This window comes from Acartia tonsa, chromosome 7, assembly GCF_053477335.1.
Source record: "Acartia tonsa isolate MP-2025a chromosome 7, ASM5347733v1, whole genome shotgun sequence".
NCBI lineage: Eukaryota > Metazoa > Arthropoda > Copepoda > Calanoida > Acartiidae > Acartia > Acartia tonsa.
The window spans coordinates 46,647,530-46,668,902 of NC_137266.1; the positions used below are offsets into that span (position 1 = coordinate 46,647,530).

A 21,373-nucleotide genomic window follows, 5' to 3' on the forward strand; every position below is an offset into this window, starting at 1 on the left:
TAATTAAGTTGCATTATCCCATCTGAAAATCTTAAATATCTTATTCTATTTCTATTTCCTAATTGAAGTGAAGGGCAAGAGATCTTGTTGGAAAATGACGCATATCAGTCATGGGATAAATTTGTAATTTACTACACAAATTAATTTCAAAATAGCATCAATAAATATGCAAATAATTTTTAGAATTATGATACGATTTTTAAAAAAAATATAGCCCTAGCATCTAGTGGCTCTGTATTCGTAGGGGGCAGAGATGGGCTACACATATTAGCTTAAAACCATCGCTGGACTGAAATCGTAAACTAGAATAGATTAAAACCATCACAGGACCTATGTGATGCTGGCTGACCTAAAATAAAGAAAATAAATTGGTTTAGTCTTTTGGTGGTTCAACAGGGGGATGACTGCCCTATTTATTTTTTAGGGGCACCCCCTACCCCTCCCCCTTACCACACACCCATTGACAAGTCTACTTAAAATTAAGATTGAAGTAAAATCCATTGCTGCGCAACTAGAAGCTAAAACATATACATACAAATAAATTTTATTTTCATAAAAAGATTTGATGGAAATTTAATTGATTTATGTATGTAAAAAATGTTATGAAAAATCGTTCTCAACTTAGTTTGTCAATAAGCAGTTAAAAACTAACATCTAGAAATTGAATCCAGTTTACATAACATTAAATCTGGATTTATAATCTAAACGTTTGTCCATTTGAAAATATAAATGTCCTCGAAACCGATTATTATTCGCTGAGCCATACTGAAAAAGTTATGAATTGTTTTGTACTATAGGCAATTTTCTATGAATAATAAAAAAAACTTTATTGAACTAATCTTAGAATTTTTATTTTACTTTTCGCAGAGAGCTGTATATAATACGATGCGATAAATAAATATTCTGTCATTTGAGCTAAATACAGGGTGGGCTTTTAATATTTTCTTGTATATACACATACATCTGTGCTAAGTACATAATAGAACTTTAAGCCTGATAGAGAATAGTTATTTATCGCATCGTTTTATAGACAGCTTTTATAATACAATAAGAAATAAAAAAAATCAAAACCAGTTTTGTTAGCCGCTTGGGGACAAATTCTATCAAATCTTGTATTAATAATGTTATGATTTTATTTTTAAATTTGTGGAAAATTGTCTGTTATACATGATTTTTCTGTATTGCTTAGAACTGGTTATATTCCTGCAGAAATTAATCAGTTTCAAAGCCATACTGGAATATTACATTCCCTATAATTCTGTCTAATTTTTTTTAGAATTTATCTAAGAAATTCGAAATTGAAGACCTGTATGAAGTTTTTGATAGTGATTACAATGGCGTTTTTGGCAATATCAAGCTTCTCACTCTGTGAAGCGGTGAGTTTGATATAAAGAAATTTTACATTCAAGTTTTTCAAAACCTCTACAAAATTTTACCCCTGGTGTTTATTTTGCTTGGGATGGGGGGGGGGGGGTAAAATAAAAACATTTTCAACAAATTTTTGGGGTGCCTCACTTCCCATAGCACCCCCAAATTAGTTTGGAGGGGTTATCACCCCCTTTCCCCTCCCTCCCTTGGACATACCTGCTGTCTTTGTTTAAAAGGTAACCAGTATTTTATAATAAAAATTTTATAACTTTTGTCTAAAACTTTTGATGTCATGGAAAGTTACATATTTGTAACTAAGGGTTTCTATTTGCATACAGTACAACAATATATTACATGTACTTCTAATTTAAAATCAAATTTATTGATATTTTGAGTCAATTAAATCTAACAATTTAGGCTCCACAGAGTGTACCACAAGCAGAGCCAATGGTAAGAAGCATCATCAGCAGATATGTTCCTTTCTGTAGACCAGGTCAGATTTTTAATAGTGAAGCTACTCTATTATTTACTTATATGTCCTTTAGTCAGTCTGTCCGCAATGCTATGGGCGAAATGTGATTTTTTTCAAAACTATTATTACTCTAGTAAAAAAAAACTTATTTTGGAGCCTATTCATATTCTCAGCTCTGCAGTATGATTCTACTGGTGCCATAATATATTTTTGATAAACCTTTTAAAAATAGGTTAAGAACAGTTTAAGAACAATAATAAATTTCCTTAACTTTGTTAAACAATCAGTTAAGCAGTATTCAAGATCTTAGTGAACGATAATATAAAATAATAGTAAGCCAAAAGTGATAAACCTGTTACAATATAAAACAAGACAACAATTGTATTGTTAAACTTTATTTTCTCCATATTCATATATCTACCATAGATTATAATTAAAACTAATTTGCTGAACAACAAGCATTCATAGTGAGACAAAATTAATCTCAGAGAGAGGGGGGACAATTCGCTGTTAATTGCACTAGTCCCCAAAGTTTTATAATAACTTTTTCTCATTGCTTTACTTGACAACTTTCAGGACTTTCAGGAATATTGATTGGTTGATTCATTAGGTTGAGTGCTCAATCGTTTCAACCCCTTCTTTATAAACTACAGAAAAAGTAATATTGTGTATCTTCGGGGATGTACATCAATGTATTAGCCATTGTCTTATCCTTTTAGATTCCTGATTAATCTAGATAAAATGCAAATCATACTTTGAATAATGAATCATAATTTATCTTTCACTATTCATGAAAAAAATATTACAAAAACAAAATATTTCAAATTGTGTAGATAATTTTAAAATACAAAAATATAAATTTTTATAAAACTATTCAAGAAATGTAGCTGCTAGTAATCATTAGAAAATATAAAACATATTGACTTTCAATTTCTTTAGCTCAAATGCCATTACTTTGAATTTGTATAAATGTAAATGAGCTTTTTAAAGCATTTTCAGAAAAATAGAGCGCTTTATTGTGCCTATAAAAAAATGGCGTAATACAATACAAATGACCAATGATAGGCTAATGCACAGACCAATAGGCCATTATCATGTCATTTTTGTAGGCAATATGAAATATTTCAAAAAAGAAAAAAATGGTATAAATATTTTAGGTTGTAAAGCCAGAACTATCTGCTCTGTAAAATTCAGGTTAGAATTAAAATTTATTTATATCCACCAGTTTATAGGCTAAATTAATATTAATATATTATAGTAAAGAGGATTTTTTTCTCATTACCATTTTAACCAAAACTTTAAAAAATTTTACAAAAATTTAGGCCAAGATGTCAACGCCTATGTTTGAAACAAAAATACTCAATGAGGTCAAAATCGTAAGTATTTCATTAAAATATCATATCAAACCCTAGTAGTTTTTAAATCTGACAAGTAGTGCCAAAACCTTGTCTAATCTGAGTTTTGACAGGTTTTCCTCAGGTTTTAATCTGCCCGCCCCTCATCAATCAACTCTGACATTTGATTACATTTCGTCAGATTGTAATCTGACAAAACCTGTGTTTTTGCGCAAAAAGGTACTAAAACTCAGATTACTCAGGATTTGCCGCCAAATTTTTAATCTGTCAGGGGGGATTTCAGATTATAATCTGACGAATCTGACTCAATGTGAGCAAAGTTCAGGTGATTAAGATCGTAATCTGTGATTAAATTGACCCTCAAAATTTGCCCAGTTAATCCCTTATCTGACATTTGATGACAAACAGTCATACTCTAACCTGACATTTAATGACAAACAGTCATACTCTAATCTGACAATTGATGACAAACAGTCATACTGTAATCTGACATTTGATGACAAACAGTCATACTGTAATCTGACATTTGATGACAAACAGTCATACTCTAATCTGACATTTGATGAAAAACAGTCATACTCTAATCTGACATTTGATGACAAACAGTCATACTGTAATCTGACATTTGATAACAAACAGTCATACTCTAATCTGACATTTGATAACAAATGGTCATACTCCTAACTGACTTTTAGTGACAAACAGTCATACTTTAATCTGACATTTGATGACAAACAGTCATACTCTAATCTGACATTTGATGACAAACAGTCATACTCTAATCTGACATTTGATGACAAACAGTCATACTCTAATCTGACAATTGATGACAAACAGTCATACTCTAATCTGACATTTGAAGACAAACAGTCATACTTTAATCTGACATTTGATGACAAACAGTCATACTCTAATCTGACATTTGATGACAAACAGTCATACTCTAATCTGACATTTGATGACAAACAGTCATACTCTAATCTGACATTTGATAACAAATGGTCATACTCCTAACTGACTTTTAGTGACAAACAGTCATACTCTAATCTGACATTTGATGACAAACAGTCATACTCTAATCTGACATTTGATAACAAATGGTCATACTCCTAACTGACTTTTAGTGACAAACAGTCATACTTTAATCTGACATTTGATGACAAACAGTCATACTCTAATCTGACATTTGATGACAAACAGTCATATTCTAATCTGACATTTGATGACAAACAGTCATACTCTAATCTGACATTTGAAGACAAACAGTCATTCTTTAATCTGACATTTGATGACAAACAGTCATACTCTAATCTGACATTGGATTACAAACAGTCATACTCTAATCTGACATTTGATGACAAACAGTCATACTCTAATCTGACAATTGATGACAAACAGTCATACTCTAATCTGACATTTGATGACAAACAGTCATACTCTAATCTGACAATTGATGACAAACAGTCATACTCTAATCTGACATTTGAAGACAATTAGTCATACTCTAATCTGACATATGATGACAAACAGTCATACTCTAATCTGACAATTGATGACAAACAGTCATACTCTAATCTGACATTTGAAGACAAACAGTCATACTCTAATCTGACATTTGATGACAAACAGTCATACTCTAATCTGACAAACAGTGATACTCAGTGACAAACAGTCATACTCCATACTGACTTTTAGTGACAAACAGTCATACTCTAAACTGCCTTTTAGTGACAAACAGTCATACTCTAATCTGAATTCAAGTGAAAAATAGTCATACTCTAATCTGACTCTTAATGACAAATAGTCATACTCTTTATTTAAACAAATAATAATTCTGATATTTTGATTTTAATAGCAATAAATTTTACAAAATCAAAAAATATTTAATTAAAAAATATTTAATTAAAATAAAACTATAAAATTAAATGATGGTACTCTTCAAAAGATTCTGGTTGTTCTAGTTGTGCAAATGGGTCAACAGAAGTAACTATCATAAACGATTTTGTACTTATGTAACAATCTTTTAATTAAGTTATTCTATTGAAAATTGTCTCTTTCTTGGTTTCTCATTTCTTTGTTTGTGTGGTAACTGCATCAAAAACTGTTCATCAACAATTTAAAAATAAGTTATGATGTAGTTTTAAGATTTTCAAAACCACCTCAACACCAGACTAAAAAAAATAACAACCTGACATTGAAGTGATTCTAAAATTTTGTGTTATATTAATTTATGACAATAGGTATACTAATTACAAATGATTACAAATAAAAACATATAATATCTAAAGGGATAGTTGCATAAAGTGCATTAAAAAAGTTTGATGGCAAGCATAAGTTACAAAAATACCATCTACCATATATAATTTTCAAGTCTTGATATTTTTAAAACTACCTGGTAGAAAATTTAAGTTATTACAAATGTATGTCCTCTAGATAAACTATTGAACATAAAAAATATGCAGTTCACTAAATTCAAGTTTAAATGCAATTCTTGCAACTACCCCTTTGATGCAAAAAATAAGGAAAAATTTAATACTATTAATTAGATATCTTTACTGTAATTTTTTACTCCTAGCTGTCACCAATTTTTTTGCACGAAAGACAAAGTAACATTGATTGTAATCCTACTAAAACCTTTTTTAAAATGACTAAGTACTTATAATCTAAAGTGTTCTTCTAACTTTTACACAATTTTTAATGAAAATTTTTAAAACTTTCAGTCTGTATGTTTGGCATGTAACATCCAATCAATATTTTTAAATAATATTCAAAGATTTTAAGCCAACAAATTAGAGATTATAGAACCAGTATAATTTCCAGTCCAATGTCCACTCCCTCTGTGGTTTATGCAAATAACTTGATTGTTATATAACACAAAAATTTAACCACAAAAACGATTATCTAGAAAAAAACTAACCGAAAAGGATATCTAAACAAGGATGACAACATCCACAAAAGCGAAGCACTGAAACGGTAGGACAAACGGACATTAACACTTGTATAGTGTCTGAACTGAATAGTCAGAATATAAAAGTATAAGAATCAAAGCAAAATTGTAAGTAAATTTGTTGAAAAACTGCTTACATTTTTAAGACTTGATTATACAGTTGCTACGCTTATTACATTGTTCTTTGTTGTCCCAGGAATCATTATACAAAAAATCAGATCAAAAGAATAATTAAAACACATAAAAATTTGTTGTTAAAAAGTAAAAAATCAACATGTTTAAAAAGGACGTACGGACATTCTGGTAATGATTATAGATTTGCTACGCTTTCTAAATCGTACCTAAATACTACAGGAATCATCATACAAAGTTAGTAATCGATTGGACAATTCTAACATGTCTGAATTAACGAATAAAAGCTATCTATCTCGGACGGACGGACGGACGGACTGACGTACGGACCGACCCTAATTATAGAAAAGCTTCGCTTTTAAAAAAGAAAAATGGAATGATCTATAATATTAAGGAAGGTGGAAATACTAGATAAAAAGAAACAAGGATGACAACATCCATAAAAGCGAAGCACTGAAATGGTAAGACAAACGGACATTAACACTTGTATAGTGTCAGAACTGAATAATCAGAATATAAAAGTATAAGAGTCGAAGCAAAAGTGTAAGTAATTTTTTTGCCAAACTGCTTGATACAGGATAATGTTTATGGACATACTTACATTTTTAGGACTTGATTATAGAGTTGCTTCGCTTATAAAATTGTTCTTTTTTGTCCCAGGAATCAATTTACCAAAAATCAGATCAAACGGATAATTAGATCACATAAAAATTTATGTTAAAAAAGTAGAAAATCAACATGTTTAAAATGGACGTACGGACATTCTGGTAATGATTATAGAGTTGCTACGCTTTCTAAATCGTACCTAACTACTACAGGAATCACCATGCAAAGTTTGAAATCGATAGGACAATTCTAACATGCCTAAATTAACGAATAAAAGCTATCTATCTCGGACGGACGGACGGACGTACGGACGTACGGACCGACCCGAATTATAGAAAAGCTTCGCTTTTAAAAAGATACAACACAAAATATTTTCTCAAACTATTTAAATTTAATATAGTTTTTTTAATATATTTTTTTTCCTTTTATAACTTAAACTTTACTATCTATCTATTGAATGTAACAATTCATATATTTGTTTCTCCTTATATAAAAGTAACAGGATGTCTATATGGGAGTGTCAGTTTGTCTGTTAATACAATGGGATTTCTCTAACTGCTAAACCAGTATGGTTCTAATTAACGACGTAGCTTCTCATAGGTCCTGAAAAGATGTTTTTTACCTTTTCTTTATAAAACTAAAATTGAATATTAAGGGGAGTTATCGCCCCCCCCCCCCCCCATTAGAGGCTTTTAGGGGTGTACCCGCTAATTAGAAACAAAATACAGGGAGGGAAAAACCATGGGCATTTTAATACACTATTCCCCAAAGTTTTATAATAACCTTTCCTTGTTCTTTGTCTCGCCAGCTCTAGGGATATTTATTGTATTTTTATTGATTGGTTCATAAAGTTGAGTGTTCAAACGTTTCAACCACTTATTTCAATCTACAGATGGGTTAATTTTGTGTAATATCATTGGGGATATACAACAACAATTTATCGGCCCTTGCCTTATCCCTTTAGATCCCTGAACAAAATAGAAATATCTATTGATACTCAGGAATCCAAAGGGATAAGACAATGGCAGATTAATGGATGTACATATCAATGGCACACAAAATTACACCTTCTGAAGATTAAAATTAGTGGTTGAAACGTTTGAACACTCAATTTAATAAATCAACCAATCATAATTTTGTAAAAGTTATTAAACCAACGAATGAGAAAACATTATCATAAAACTTTGGGTACCAGTGTTATAAACAGCCCAATGTCAAAGTAGGGAATAAGAAAGTACCCAAAGTTTTATCACTACATTGTCCAGAGAGAGAGGAAACAATGAGCTATTTATTACACTGGTCCCCAAAGTTTTTTAATAACGTTTACTCATTCGCGGATTTATCAACTTTGGGGACTTTTACTAATAAAATTGTGTAAACAAAAAAGTGGAAAATCAACCCGCCTTAACATACATCTCCAATGATAATGCACAAAATTACCCCTTCTGTAAATTATAGTTAGTAGTTAAAACATTTGGAGACTCAAAATGAGTAAAAAAGTCCCTAAAGTTGTTGTGCCAATGAATGAAAAAACGTTAAAGATTTAACAGGAATTCAAGGGATAATCAATGGACAAAACATTTATTCATATCCCAAATGATGATAAACAAGATAATCCTACTGTAGAAAAAAATTATTGGTTGAAAAATTTGCACTCTTCTAATGTAAAAAAAAAATTCAAAATTTAATAAGAAAAACCTGTAAGTGTTGTCAACCGAAGATAACTTTGGGTGCCAGCGTAATTTAAAGCCCAATGTCCCCTCCCTCCCTGGTCAAAAAGAGAGGGAGGAGACATTGAACTGTATATTACAATAATACCAAAGTTTTAATTTATTCGCTCTACACTTTGGGTACTTTTATTAAATTTGATTAGTCAATTAATATACCAGCAGTGTCCAAACGTTTTAACCAATAATTATAGAATTTAGAAGGGGTATTTTGATGTATCATCCATTGTTTTATCCCTTTTATCACTGACAATGTTATACGTCTCTGAAAAGCAGGTATATTCTAAGCTGTGAAGGATTAATTGTAGTATTAATTATAGACACTTGACCAATGATATTGGTCATCTTTTAGCTAGGCTACTTCAAGTAAGAGCATCATCTAAAAATCAGTCTACCAAAATGAATATCAGAAATGCACCTCAGCCCCCCCCCCCCCCCCTTATATTCAACTTTCCAAAATTTCACCTAAACAAACATACCAAAGGACACTTGAACTTGATTGATAAAAATAAAATGTTTTAAATGGATGTGTGGACTTTCTGATAAAATTTATAAAATAATTATGAAAAGTTTGAAATGGATAGAACATTCTAAAATGTAAAATTAATGAAATATAACCATTATGTACAGACAAACAGACCCTAACTATGTAAAAAGCTTCTCTTTTGACGAGGAAACATACAAAAGTGAAGCTCCAAAGTAGTAAAACCAGGGAAAAGGGATTGGATACTAACAAACAATTTTAAGTGAAAATTTCCCCACAATCTCCTTCCCCTTTTTCTGAAGTTATTACCCACTTCCTTTCATTTATATCAAGAAACAAGATTTACGCCAACTCTACGCCAACAACATATTTATAAAAGAATTTAATATTTGTTGATTATCAATAGGATAATTCTAGCTAACCGGACCGACCCCAATTATACAAAGTCGCTTTAAAAAAAAACAGGGATTTAAAGTTATAAGACAATGACTGATAAATTGATGTACTTCCCCAATGATGATACACAAAATCACCGTTTCTGTAGACTAAAATTATTGGTTGAAACGTTTGAACTTTCAACTTAATGAAACAACAAATCAAAATTAACTAAAGAGCCCAAAGTTGAAAAGCCAACGAATAAGAAAACATTTTTATAATAATTTGAGGATTAGTGTAATAAACAGCCAATTAACCCTCTTTCTCTGAAAAAAAACAGTATAGTAGTTGGGGAGGGAGGGGACATTGGGATGTTTATTACTTTAGTCCCCAAAGTCTTATGATAATGTTTTCTTATTCGTTGCAAACTTCGTAGAAAACTTTGGGGACTTTTTATTGAATTTTGATTGGTTGGTTCAGAAAGTTGAGTGTTCAAACGTTTCAAACAATAATTGTAATCTACAGAAGGGGTAATTATGTGTCCATCATTGGGTATGTCAATTTATTGGCCATTGTCTAATCCCTTATGTACGCTGAACAGATAGCACTTTTCAATAATTAAGACATGTTATAATTGTCCTATCGATTTTAAACTTTTCATGATGATTCCTAACAGTAAGGTATGATCTAAAAAGCGTAGTATTCAATGCGTTTTTACTTTATAAAGATGCATGTTTGTCATTCTTGTTGAAGGGCGTGCAAGCTTTTTTTAATGGGAGGGGTGAATGATTTTTTATTCGTTGGATTAAAAACTTTCGATACTTTTATTAAATTTTGATCCAAATGTTTCAACTAATAATTTGTCTTTACAAATGGTAATTTTGTTAATTAATTATATTTGTCTTATCCCTCAAGAACCTGACAAATTACCCATTCTGTAGAAAAATGAATTGTTGAAAATTTGGGACCAAGCTATTAAAGTTTAATACAAGAATATTCAAAAAAAAAAAAAAATGAAATAAAAGCGAATATCCAAAGCAGATAATTAATCACATCATAAAAAAATGTTTGTAAAAAATGTTAAGTATAATCAGCATCATTAAAATAGATGTACGGACTTCCTAAATTGGTTTCTTAACTGTTCCTAACTCTTACAAAATAATTATGTAAAGTTTGAAATCGATAAAACATTTCTAACATGCCTAAATTCTCGATTAAATCCATCATTTACGTAAGGACATAGTACCCCATATCGCTAACAGTATTAGTAGCCAGGGATTTGAAGGGATAAGACTATGGCAGATAAATTGATGTTCATATATCACCAATGATAATACACAAAATTACCCTTTCTGTAGATTAGAATTACAATTAGATTACAATCAAAATCAATAAAAGTCCCCCAAAGGTGTTAAGTTAAGGAATAAGAAAACGTTTTTGTTAGACTTTGGAGACTAGCACAATGTCACCTCCCTTACTAAAAAGTAAAGTATCTTTGCACTAGCAAAAATTTTCAAAGTAAAGCTTTTCTATCATTCTTGTCCGTGCGTCCGTATGTCCGTCTGAACGGATAGCTCTTTAGGTTAGTTTAGACGTGATATAATTGTCCTATTGATTTAAACTTTTCATGGTGTTCTTATAACAGTAAGGTACGATCTAAGAATTGTTGTACAAAAAATGTTGAGCACGAATTGCGTTGTCACTTAATAATTGTTTGTCTGAAATTTTTTTATGAATATTGTCATTCTTGGTCAAAGTGAAGCTACTCTATCAAACCAAAAACTGTTCTCTAAGAGGTTTAAGTAAGGGCGTGCAAGCTTTTTAAGTGGACGGGGGGGGGGGGGGGGGTAAAATCCTGATTTTAAAAAATTCTACTAGGCTTAAAGCGGAGCTGAACATTAATAATAACAAGGATGACAACATTCATAAGTAGTGAAGCACGAGGCTTTATTATTTTTGAAAGGATGTTTAGTTGATGTAAAAAGAAGAATAGGAAATAAATTATAAAAAATCACTTAACCCTTGTTAATACAACATGTATTTTAATGCATGGCGGACAAACTAACAGACCAAGTAAATTATATACTAGAAAATACTTGGTTTGCTGCATCAGCGTGAAGCATACTGCACCAAAAATTTACGCTGCCTAGCAGTTGATAAAATTGCATTTCCTCCATGGCGTTACGGACGGACTGACTGAAAGATAAAATGATAGCTTCGATACTAAAAAGAAGTGAAAAACATCTTCCAGTATGGCTCCGAAACCAAAAAAAATCCGCTGGATTAGAATCAGTTCTTAGCTATACTCAGAAATCATGTATGGCATCGTATAGCTATTCCACTCATATATCCCTGTTAAAATTGTCTCTGTAAAATAATTAAGATGATTTATGTCCACGATTATATGGCTTACAAAAGGTATTCATAGCTGACAAAATATCAACAACATATTTCTCAAGGAATATGGTAATTACTTTCCTAAAAACAAGGATGACAACATCCATAAAAGCGAAGCACTGAAACGGTAGGACAAACGGACGTTAACACTTGTATAGTTTCAGAACTGAATAATCCTAATATAAATGTATAAGAGTCAAAGCAAAATTGTGAGTAAATTTGTTAAAAAACTGCTTGATACAGGATAATGTTTATGGACATACATACATTTTTAGGACTTGATTATAGAATTGCTTCGTTTATTACATTATACTTTGTTGTCCCAGGAATCAATATACCAAAAATCAGATCAATCGGATAATTAGATCACATAAAAATTTGATGTTAAAAAAGTAAAAAAAATCATCATGTTTAAAATGGACGTACGGACATTTTGGTAATGATTAGAGTTGCTACGCTTTCTAAATCGTACCTAACTGCTAAAGGAATCACCATGCAAAATTTGAAATCGATAGGACAATTCTAACATGCCTAAATTAACGAAAAAACGTTACGGACGGACGGACGGACAGACGGACCGACCCTAATTATAGAAAAGCTTCGCTTTTAAAAACTACCACACTATAACTTTATGTTTTTTCTAGGGAGGTAAAGGAATAAGACAATGGATGATAAAGGGGGGGGGGGGGGCGAAAGTGACACTTTTTGAAACCAAAACTAAAAGTCAACAAAGGAACTCAACTAAAAAAAGAGTTACAGGTCTGAGATTTTGCATGGCAGTTGCTTTATAGGGGTACAATATGGAACTGTAAAGAAACGGCGGCGCAACCGCCGAAAACCGCCGTTTCCTGCCGAATTTTTTTTTGCCTTTTCTCGGCGGTTTTCGGCGGTTGCGCCGCCGTTTCTTCACAGTTCCATATTGAACCCCTATAAAGCAACTAACATGCAAAATCTTAGACCTGTAACTCTTTTTTTTAGTTGAGTTCCTTTGACTTTTAGTTTTGGTTTCAAAAAGTGTCACTTTCGCCCCCCCCCCCCCCCCTTTATATACAATATACAACTCCAATGATGATAAATAAATAAAATTACTCCTATTGTTGAAAAGTAACCAACCAATCAAAATTATAATTTTTTGAGTCAAAAAATAAGATAACGTGGTTATAAAACTTTGGATACCAGCACCATTTACGGACCAGAAGCCCCTCCCCCTCCCTGGGTTGACTCAAAAATAGTCATCATATCAAAAACTGTCAAGAAATTATGCCAAACATTAACTATAACCAACACTGGAATTAATCGGTATAGTAGCCAGGGAGGGAGGGGACATTGGACTATTATTACTTCATTCCCCAAAGTCTTATAATACCGTTTTCTTATTCGTTGACTTTACAACTTTGGGGACTTCTTATTGAATTCTGATTGGTTGGTTAAGGAAGTTGAGTGTCGAAACGTTTCAACCAATAATTGTTATCTACAGAAGGTGTAATTTTGTGTATCATTAATGAAGATGTACATCAATTTATCGGCCATTGTCTTATCTCATTTGATCTCTGAATAGTAGCGTAGCTTTGCATTAGCAACAATTGTTAAAGGCGAAGATTTTCTATAATTCGGGTCGGTCTACCGTATGTTCGCTGAAAACGGATAGCTCTTTTCATTAGTTTAGACATAATATAATTTCCTATCGATTTCAAACTTTTCATGATGAATCCTAACAATAAGGTACAATCTAAGAAGCGTTATTTGTACAGAAAATTTTGAGTAATCAATACGTTTTTAAAAGCGAAGATTTTCAATAATTAGGGTTGGTCTGTACGTCCGTCAATAACAGATAGCTTTTTTGCGTTAATCTAGACATGTTAGAACTGTCCTATAGATTTCAAACTTTGCATGATGATTCCTGGATTAGTTAGATTAAATATAGAAAGCGTAGCAACTCTATAAACCAAATCCGTACGTCCATTTTAAATGTTGATTTTTAACTTTAAAAAAAAAATTATGTAATATAATCATCCAAATGATTTATGGAGTACTGAGTCCTATTACAATAAGGTAAAATATTCTCAGCGAAGCATCTCTATAATCAAGTCCTAAAGATGGATAAAATGGGGAGGGGGGGGGGGGAGCAAATACCCACAACATTAATAACCAGAAAGATAACATCCATAAGAAACAAAGCACAAAAATCATTATCATAGAGAGGATGAACGGCTGATAAAAAAGAAGAAAATATGATATAAATTTTAGTACCAAATATTGGGCAATGGTATAGTCCCTTTTGTGGCAACGTCTCTAAAGGGGCGTATTTTCAGATTAGTTTTTTATAGGTTATTTTTGGTTAGGTTAGTTTAAGTAGGGTTAGGAGATTGCCCCACAGGGTTAGGCAATTCGCCCCGTAGGGTTAGAGCTCCTCCCAACGGCTTAGAAATAGAGGAAAGGTATTGTGAAAATACGACGAAACGCCCCTTAAGAGGCGTTGCCACGAAAGGAACTATACCTGTTAGTTTACAATATTGCATCGCTCCCTCCATATAGTTACGGACGGACTGATGGACAATGAGGATTATAGAGAGAATTGTAGAGTTCTACACAACTTTAAAAATATACCAGCGGCTGCGACCCAAACATTTAGGGGCTAGGGAACGGAAGATTAAAGCATGAAACTATAACAGGACCAATAAAGAACTAAAATCGGTTATGTAGCTTTCTAGATCTTATAGCCTTAAGGGATAAGACAATTATACAATGAACAATAACTTGATCTACAAACCCAATAATGAAAACAAAATTACCCCATAAGTAAATTGCCTACTTTTATTCCGCCTTCCCTTTCTTTGTGCTGTGTTAATGACCCAAGCTAACTATTGTACCTCCACCCTTATCCTTACCAACCCACAAAACGTTTTAGATTATTGTGATAAACTTAAAACAAAGATAAATATATTTAACAAATTAAATATATCATTTACTATATTGTTCTTACCTCTCAGTTTTTTTTAAAGACCATGTTGGCGATTTCTGTTTTAGATATTATTTCTTTTTGATTACGAAAATGTGTCATGTTTAAATTTTGCTAAATAACAATCAAAATTCAAAACTTTTAATTTCAGTATTTGAATCTAACTGTTTAAAAGCACTATTTAAAATAAGAATTTTGATTTTAACTTCTAGGAATTTCTTATTCTATTGTTTCTATATATTAATTAACTTATTATAACTTAACACTGAATCTGAATCAAAACTCGCGTTATATCTTCACTCTCTCACTTGTATTTTACTACTGAAAGGTATAGTTGACCCGCGCCAGTACGCACACACACACACACACGCATACATACATACATACATACACACAAACACAAATTATATATCTATAATACAAAGTAGAACGATGTCTGTCTGTCTGTCTGTCCGTCCGTCCGTCCATTAAGATCTCGGTAACCACTGAACCAATCGGATTCTACTCTTCAGGGATCATACCTACTGGTCCTGTACTGGTTTTAGGCTATTTTCTTGGGGAAGGGACACCCACAACCTTCCCAAAAATAAAAAATCCCCCGCCCAATTTTTTTTTTCTTGCGGAGGTATTTTCTTTTTTCTTATGGGGAAGTACTAATTTTTTTTTAATTGCCTCTTGGGGCAAAGCCCCTAGAGTGTGGGGCGAAGCCGCTAGTTAATAATACAAAGTAGAATGATGTCTGTCCGTCCCGTAAGATCTTGGTAACCACTGAACCGATTGGATTCTACTATTCAGGTAATATACCTACTGGTCCTGTGGTGGTTATAGGCTATCTTCTTGGGAGAAAAAAAATACCCCCAATTTTTTTTTCTAAAATCTTTTTAGTATAAATTTTTTAGTACTCCATAATTCACTTTGTCCATCAGTCCGTCCGTAACGCTATGGGGGAAATGAGATTTACTCAGCTCCTATAAAAGATAAAATGCTGAAACTTTTTGACAACATTCCCATCATTAAGGAGCAAAATTAACTAAAAATCATCAAAGGCAGTCAAACTGCTTTTTAGCAGGTTTTAGGCTATTTTTATATTTTTCACATTTTCCTCCATATCTTTGGTGTTTATGGTCCGATTTTCAAAATTTTTTCAATTATAGATATCAAAATTAAATTTCCCGTCATTTAAAAAACAAAAAATGACGGTCAGCCTGCCTTGTTGTTGTATCTCTGGTGTATATGGTCTGATTTTCCAAATTTGAAATGTCCGTCTGTCTGTCTGTCCGTCTGTCTGTCCGCCTGGCAATCCGTCTGTCTGTCCGTCTGTCAGTCCGTCTGTCTGTCTGTCCGTCTGTCTGTCCGTCTGTATGTCCGTCTGTCTGTCCGTCTGTCTGTCCGTCTGTCTGTCCGTCTGTCTGTCCGTCTGTCCGTCTGTTTGTCCGTCTGTCAGTCCGTCTGTCTGTCCGTCTGTCTGTCTGTCCGTCTGTCCGTCTGTCTGTTCGTCTGTCTGTCCGTCTGTTTGTCCGTCTGTCCGTCTGTCTGTCCGTCTGTCTGTCCGTCTGTCTGTCCGTCTGTCTGTCCGTCTGTCTGTCTGTCCGTCTGTCTGTCCGTCTGTCCGTCTGTCCGTCTGTCCGTCTGTCTGTCCGTCTGTCTGTCCGTCTGTCCGTCTGTCCGTCTGTCCGTCTGTCCGATTGTCCGTCTGTCTGTCCGTCTGTCCGTCTGTCTGTCCGTCTGTCTGTCCGTCTGTCTGTCCGTCTGTCTGTCCGTCTGTCTGTCCGTCTGTCTGTCCGTCTGTCTGTCCGTCTGTCTGTCTGACTGTCTGTCTGTCTGTTTAGTTTGGGGTAAAATTAATTTTCCTGTCATTTAAAGAAAACAACTAGGACAGCCAGACTGCCTTTAAGCAGGTTTTAGTCTATTTTTGTATTTTTCACATTTTTCTCCATACCTTATTTGGTTGGTCTAGAGCTGTTTTGAAATTTGGCGGCTGGCAGCTTAAAAACAGCAAAATTACAGGTAGGAAATAGAAAATCGGTCAAGAAGTGGTCAAACATTATGACCTTACTACTCACGGAAATTTATTATTGCTCAAGGATGTACCACAAAATTTATTAGGTCCCTAGCTGAAATAGAAGCCACGAAATAAAAGATATAAGTCTATAGTAAAAGCCAGACAAAAAATCGGTCATAAAATCGGTCAGGAAGCGGTCCAACAGTCAAACAGTCATAACACTATTATTCTTAGATGTTCATTGATATCCCAGTATTCACCAAAAAAAAAAATTAGGTCTCTATCTTATACACAAAAGTCAAAGTGAAGAAATTAAGATTTATTTAGAATTTTTTCTAAATTTGGTGCCACCTAACCGACTTTGACCTGATGCCACGACCGACCGACACAGACCAGATATCCTTATAAAATCAACTCTTGCCGACGTATAGTTACTGAACTTAAAAAGTCATGAAGCCAAAGCTCTATATCTTACCTACAAAAAAAATGACATTGAAAAAACTAGAGGGGGGGGGGTCAATATGACCCCCTCCCCTCCCCCCGATCTGTAAGGGTTAACTCTGACTCTATGTCACTAAATGTCATATATAACTTTTGGTGATATTGTGTCAGATTAGGTAATTTTCTTAACTCTGACTTTATGTCACTGAATGTCACATATAACTTTTGTGATACTGTGTCAGATGAGTTAATTTCCCCAACTCTGACTCTATGTCACTAAATGTCATATATGACTTTTGGCAACATTGTGTCAGATTAGGTAATTTCCCCAACTCTGACTCTATGTCACTAAATGTCATATATGACTTTTGGTAATAATGTGTCAGATTAGGTAATTTTCTCAAATCTGACTCTATGTCACTAAATGTCATATATGACTTTTGGCAACAATGTGTCTGATAAGGTAATTTCCCCAACTCTTACTCTATGTCACTAAATGTCATTTATGACTTTTGGCATTAATGTGTCAGATTAGGTAATTTCCCCAACTCTGACTCTATGTCACTAAATGTCATATATGACTTTTGGTAATAATGTGTCAGATTAGGTAATTTTCTCAACTCTGACTCTATATCACTAAATGTCATATATGACTTATGGTGATATTTTGTCAGATTAGGTAATTTCCCCAACTCTGACTCTATGTCACTAAATGTCATATATGACTTTTGGCATTAATGTGTCAGATTAGGTAATTTCCTCAACTCTGACTCTATGTCACTAAATGTCATATATGACTTATGGTAATAATGTGTCAGATTAGGTAATTTTCTCAACTCTGACTCTATGTCACTAAATGTCATATATGACTTTTGGTAATAATGTGTCAGATTAGGTAATTTACTCAACTCTGACTCTATGTCACTAAATGTCATATATAACTTTTGGCATTAATGTGTCAGATTAGGTAATTTCCTCAACTCTGACTCTATGTCACTAAATGTCATATATGACTTTTGGTGATATTGTGTCAGATTAGGTAATTTCCCCAACTCTGACTCTATGTCACTAAATGTCATATATGACTTTTGGTAATAATGTGTCAGATTAGGTAATTTCCCCAACTCTGATTCTATATCACTAAATATCATATATGACTTTTGGTGATATTTTGTCAGATTAGGTAATTTCACCAACTCTGACTCTATGTCACTAAATGTCATATATGACTTTTGGCAACAATGTGTCAGATTAGTTAATTTTCTCAACTCTGACTCTATGTCACTAAATGTCATATATGACTTTTGGTGATATTGTGTCAGATTAGGTAATTTCCCCAACTCTGACTCTATGTCACTAAATGTCATATATGATTTTTGGTAATAATGTGTCAGATTAGGTAATTTTCTCAAATCTGACTCTATGTCACTAGATGTCATATATGACTTTTGGTAATAATGTGTCAGATTAGGTAATTTTCTCAACTCTGACTCTATGTCACTAAATGTCATATATGACTTTTGGTAATAATGTGTCAGATTAGGTAATTTCCCCAACTCTGATTCTATGTCACTAAATGTCATATATGACTTTTGGTGATATTTTGTCAGATTAGGTAATTTCCCCAACTCTGACTCTATGTCACTAAATGTCATATATGACTTTTGGTAATAATGTGTCAGATTAGGTAATTTCCTCAACTCTGACTCTATGTCACTAAATGTCATATATAACTTTTGGCATTAATGTGTCAGATTAGGTAATTTCCTCAACTCTGACTCTATGTCACTAAATGCCATATATGACTTTTGGTGATATTGTGTCAGATTAGGTAATTTTCTCAACTATGACTCTATGTCACTTAATGTCATATATGACTTTTGGCAACAATGTGTCAGATTAGGTAATTTTCTCAACTCTGACTCTATGTCACTAAATGTCATATATGACTTTTGGTGATATTGTGTCAGATTAGGTAATTTCCCCAACTCTGACTCTATGTCACTAAATGTCATATATGATTTTTGGTAATAATGTGTCAGATTAGGTAATTGTCTCAACTCTGACTCTATGTCACTAAATCTCATATATGACTTTTGGTAATAATGTGTCAGATTAGGTAATTTTCTCAACTCTGACTCTATGTCACTAGATGTCATATATGGCTTTTGGTAATAATGTGTCAGATTAGGTAATTTTCTCAACTCTGACTCTATGTCACTAGATGTCATATATGACTTTTGGTAATAATGTGTCAGATTAGGTAATTGTCTCAACTCTGACTCTATGTCACTAAATGTCATATATGACTTTTGGTAATAATGTGTCAGATTAGGTAATTTCCCCAACTCTGATTCTATGTCACTAAATGTCATATATGACTTTTGGTGATATTTTGTCAGATTAGGTAATTTCCCCAACTCTGACTCTATGTCACTAAATGTCATATATGACTTATGGTAATAATGTGTCAGATTAGGTAATTTTCTCAACTCTGACTCTATGTCACTAAATGTCATATATGACTTTTGGTAATAATGTGTCAGATTAGGTAATTTACTCAACTCTGACTCTATGTCACTAAATGTCATGTATGACTTTTGGCAAGAATGTGTCAGATTAGGTAATTTTCTTAACTCTGACTCTTTGTCACTAAATGTCATATATGACTTTTGTTGATAATGTGTCAGATTAGGTAATTTCCTCAACTCTGACTGAATATCACTAAATGTCATATATGACTTCTGGTAACAATGTGTCAGATTAGGTAATTTCTCCAACTCTGACTCTATGTCACTACATGTCATATATGACTTTTGGTGATATTGTGTCATATTTGTTTGTTTGCCAAAAATGAGAAAATAACCTGACATAATGTCACTAAATTTCAGATTGAAATCTGAATTATAGTCAAATTTTGTCATATCTGAAGTTTGGTAACAAAGAGTCATATTGAGACAGATTTAAATCTGAAATCTAGTGACTGTGGATTTCTAATCTGACCGAAAAGGGGTAAAAACTACTAGGGAAAAGAAAAAGGAATTTTAAACTTGAATGAAAGTTTAATTCCAAGCTTTTATTTTCTTAGTAAACTTCAGAATAAACAAACTTTTCCCTCGTACTTCCACCATTTTTCAATAGTAATTGTTCATAATTGTTAAAATTGTAACACATTTTCTGCCATAGTGGCCACCCTGTATTATATTATTTTTTTGTTTATTTTAGGTGGATTCTGAAACATTCTAAAAAGACCATGTGCTGACATTGGAATCTAATTTTTTAATGGGGTTATAACTTATAACTAGGGCTCGACAGCCGCGTGTAAGCCTTCAATGAGCCGCATAAATTAAACATTTTTTCTAAAAGTAATTTGATTTTGTATATATATTTTTTAAATTTTACAATCCGTCCATTCAAATATAGATATCGCATCGAAATTTTAAGATTTAAACCAGTCCTATTACCCCCGGTGGGCCGCAGGTCAAGGGTAACAAAACTGGTATTGATTTTAAGATTTATTTTTGAATATTCGTGTAAATTGTCTGTATGCTATGTATGTTTTTTTCATTATGGCTGAGAACCGGTTCTAATCCGGAGTATATCAATCGGTTCAAAATGCTTATGCGTTGCTCACGACCCTAGTTAAAATCATACATTACTAAAAACGACCCATATAATTGCAACTTAAGACTTTATTTGACTGATATTTTGACTAAAGGTTTATCATAAATTTGGAGTATATACTGTGTATGTAGAAAATAAACCTTTCTTTGGCTCTGTTTGTTGTTTATTTATGCTTTGGTAAATATATTTATTATTGTTTTGTCTATAGTTTTGTTTTACAATATAATCAAAATTTAATTATATTAGAAATCAAGTTAGTATTTAAAAAAAGGTACAGATTTTCTAGTTGTTAGATGTAATTAGGCCTTTCATAAAACAAGCAGATATGTCCCTAGCATATAGTGGCTCTGTATTCAAAGGGGCAGTGACGGGCTAGCATAAAACTATTTAGGGTCCTAAAACTGAAAATGAAATAGTCTTAATCAATTTAGTAGTTTTTGAAATCGTGAGATTCAGACAAAAAACTTACTATTTCATATTATAG

At 32.7% G+C, this 21,373-nt stretch overlaps 2 long non-coding RNA genes across 2 annotated transcripts in view; one reads left to right on the forward strand and one right to left on the reverse strand.

The window, feature by feature from the left end:
• LOC145324360 (uncharacterized) overlaps positions 1-21,373 on the reverse strand; it is a 57,149-nt gene that overhangs the window by 6,541 nt on the left and 29,235 nt on the right. The window lies entirely within an intron of this gene.
• Positions 1,280-21,040, forward strand: LOC145324352 (uncharacterized). The gene is made up of 5 exons (XR_013881257.1): positions 1,280-1,376; positions 1,786-1,861; positions 2,998-3,034; positions 3,163-3,216; positions 20,491-21,040. It is a non-coding gene; the product is annotated as an uncharacterized LOC145324352 (long non-coding RNA).